The sequence below is a fragment of the Sus scrofa genome, chromosome X (genome assembly GCF_000003025.6).
Source record: "Sus scrofa isolate TJ Tabasco breed Duroc chromosome X, Sscrofa11.1, whole genome shotgun sequence".
Taxonomy (NCBI): Eukaryota; Metazoa; Chordata; class Mammalia; order Artiodactyla; family Suidae; genus Sus; species Sus scrofa.
The window spans coordinates 111,570,229-111,573,640 of NC_010461.5; the positions used below are offsets into that span (position 1 = coordinate 111,570,229).

At 43.7% G+C, this 3,412-nt stretch overlaps 1 pseudogene; it reads right to left on the reverse strand.

Annotated features, from left to right (window-relative positions):
* On the reverse strand, nt 2,092-2,336 carry LOC110257821 (annotated as a pseudogene).

Sequence of the window (3,412 nt, forward strand, 5' to 3'; positions counted from 1 at the left end):
TCACGACCTGGGTGTGATCAACTCAACTTTCCGCATTTAAGGCCCTAACAATACAGAGATTAAACAAATGAATTGAAACACATCCTAACCTCTTGAAGACTTTGTTTCAAACAACACGGTTATCTCCAAGCCAGAATCAGAGCTGAGGGAGTGGGCGCTGTTCTTCTAGGGCTGCCCCTCACCTCACCACCTATTTTATGGAGGAAGAAACGGAGGCCCCCTGAGAAGAGAAATGACTTGGCCAAGGTCACACACTTAGACGAGACTCAGGTCTCCGGAGTCCTGTACTCCCTTCCCTGAACCCTGCCCCTCAACTCAAGAGAATTCTCCTGCTTTTGTTGTGATTTGTATCTCCAGTGAACTCAGCTCCATCCTATGGTTTCCATCATCATCTTTTTTAAATCTAAAAATAAAAACTGGAAAACGGGGGAAGTCCCTGTTTTGCTTACACAGGAGATGAGTGGTTAAAGCCAGTGAAACCACCTGCTTGCAAGGGTTCGCAACAATTTTTTTTTCTTTTGCTTTTTAAGTCCACCCTGGCTGCATATGGAAGTTCCCAGGCTAGGGGTCCAAGTGGAGCTGTAGCTGCCGGCCTGTGCCACAGCTTATGGCAATGCCGGATCCTTAACCCACGGAGCAAGGCCAGGGATCGAACCTGAATCCTCATGGATACTAGTCAGGTTCTTAACCCACTGAGCCACAATGGGAGCTCCCACAACCACTTTTTAAAAATCTAGGACACCCTTTTTCTAAAACCCTTTTACTGAAATATGACACGCTTTTGGACATTAGAATTTTTGGCAGCAAGCTTGAAGGGCTTTCAAAAGTTTACTAAACCAGTCGCTAATAAGAATAAGGTAGTCTTTACTGCATTACAACAAAGCCTCACTGGGCCTGGGGTAGCAAGTCCACGTTTATCAACGTGTTTATCACATATGTCAACCTCGGGTCGCCTTTTGAGTGGAACCGTCCCCCACCCTGAGCCCCTCACTGAAGCAGGTGAACGCGCTGCCTTTCTGGACACCAGGATGACACTGCTCTTTGACATTCATTTCATGTTGTTTCTTGTTGCCGCTGCCTCTGCCCCCCACCCCAAGTCGAAGTCCAGTCTATTCTGTATTGCATGATCTACTGAACACTGCATTCTCTCTTAAAAATTTTAGGATGAATTTTATTCCAAAGTGGCTCTAGGGAGTTCCCACCGCAGCACAGTGGGAGGTTGAGGGTTCGATCCCTGGACTCGCTCAGTGCTTTAAAGATCCGGCGTTGCCGTGAGCTGTGGTGTAGGTTGCAGACGCGGCTTGCTTGGATCCCGAGTTGCTGTGGCTCTGGCGTAGGCCGGCAGCTGTAGCTCCGATTCGACCCCTAGTCTGGGAATCTCCATATGCCATGGGTGCAGCCCTAAAAAGACAAAAAGACGGGAAAAAAAACAAACAACTAAGTGGCTCTGGTAGTACCAGAGACATTGATGCAGAGTTTGAATATTGTTTCAGGTAAAGTGAAAATGGACAAAAGCAAAATTTGTAGTTACTTTTTTTTAGATAATACGATTTTATATGTGGGTTAAAATGTAATATTAATGAACATATTTGCAAAACAGAAACAGACTCACAGACACAGAAAACAAACCCCTGGTTACCAACGGGGAAAGGGGGTTAGCAGGGATAAATGAGGAGTCTGGGAGCAGCAAACACAAACTGCTCTATACGAAATAGACAAACACGGCCTGAAGCAAAGCACAGGGATCCACACTCCGCATCTTGCAATACACTGTAATGGAAAAGAAAAGATGTAATAAATACCAGAAATAGATGTTTTTCTCTCTTATCAATTTTGGAAAGTTTACATATTGAGAATTATAGGGGAGTTTTTTTTTTAAGGGAGAACTACTTTGAGTAGTAAAAAAACTCCATTTATAACATAATAAATAAACCATCTATCAACTTCCTCACAGTCTGAAGAATAGAACTTCTGCTTCATTAGAATTTTCATTTAACCTTAAATATTCTAAAATCCATCCATGTCAACTTTGGAGTTTTAATCTTGCCTGATGCTATGAAATACGGCAAACCTTTTTTGATGGTCAAATTCCTAATTTTTGCTGTTCAGCCATTTTTCTTGCTCTTACTCTCTGATTCCATACATTCCAGAGTATCCAATGGATATGGAATAAACTTCCAAGATGAAGGGAAACTTCTTAACTTATCATTTGCCTGAAATCTTGCCTTACGTTCATTTGTTTAAACAAAAAAATATGCTCCAAAAATGCTCACAAGTTCAGCTACTAAAACTCCTTTAAAGATCTGCTTTGCTAGTGGTTCCACAGTGCAGGCCATCCTGAGGCAAGTACACGTGGGCCTCTACTCAACACAATATTCTTTTCTTTAAAAAATTTTTTTTTGCTTTTGTCTTTTTAGGACTGCAACCAAGGCTTATGGAGGTTCCCAGGCTAAGGGTCAAATCAGAGCTACAGCTGCCAGCCTACGCCACACCAGATCCTAGCCGTGTCTGAGACCTGCACCACAGCTCACGACAACACTGGATCCTTAACCCACTGAGTGAGGCCGGGGTTCAACGAACCTGCATCCTCATGGATGCTAGTCAGATTCGTTTCTGATGAGCCACGACAGGAACTCCTAAAAATTTTTTTTACTTTAATTTTTTTGGCCACACCTGAAGCATGTGAAAGTTCCCTGGCCAGGGATCAAACTCATACCACAGCAGTGACAATGCCAGAGCCTTAACCTGCTGAGCCACCAGGGAACTCCCCACAATATTCTTCATGACAATCATCACCATAATATTTTGCTTATTGAGTCATAACAAAAGCACATGTCTTTCTTGGCTCACCAGAGGGGTTCAGGGCACACCTGCTGAGAACCACTGCCCCAGGCTACAACAGGAAGCAGTAGAATTGTTAGTATCAGAGAGGCTGGAGTTCGAATGCTAGAACTGTCACTGTGGAACCAACTTCAGCAAGACCCTTAAGCTTGTTAATACAATCCAACAAACATTCGTGGGTCTGCTATACGCAAGGTACTGTTCCAGGTGTTTGGGGTACAGTAGCAAACAAAACAGATGGAAATCCTTGCCCTCATGAGCTGAAATTCTAATAGCAGGAGATAGGCAACAAACAGTGCAATAAAGAAGTACATTATATGATGAGTTAGAAAGTGGAAAGTGTCATGGACTAAAAGTTGAGTTAAATACTTGGGCATTGTGTTGCTGGGGAGAGGGAGCAGCTTGCACTATTAAATAGGGTGGTCAGGTTAGGTCTTATTGAGAAGGTGGCATGTGGGCAAAGAGGAGAGGAAATTAGCCATATGGCTACCTGTGATGGACAGAGGTGTTCCTGACAAGATCAAGGAACAGGGAGATGGCAGTAGAGGGGGCGAGGAATGGTTGAATTCTG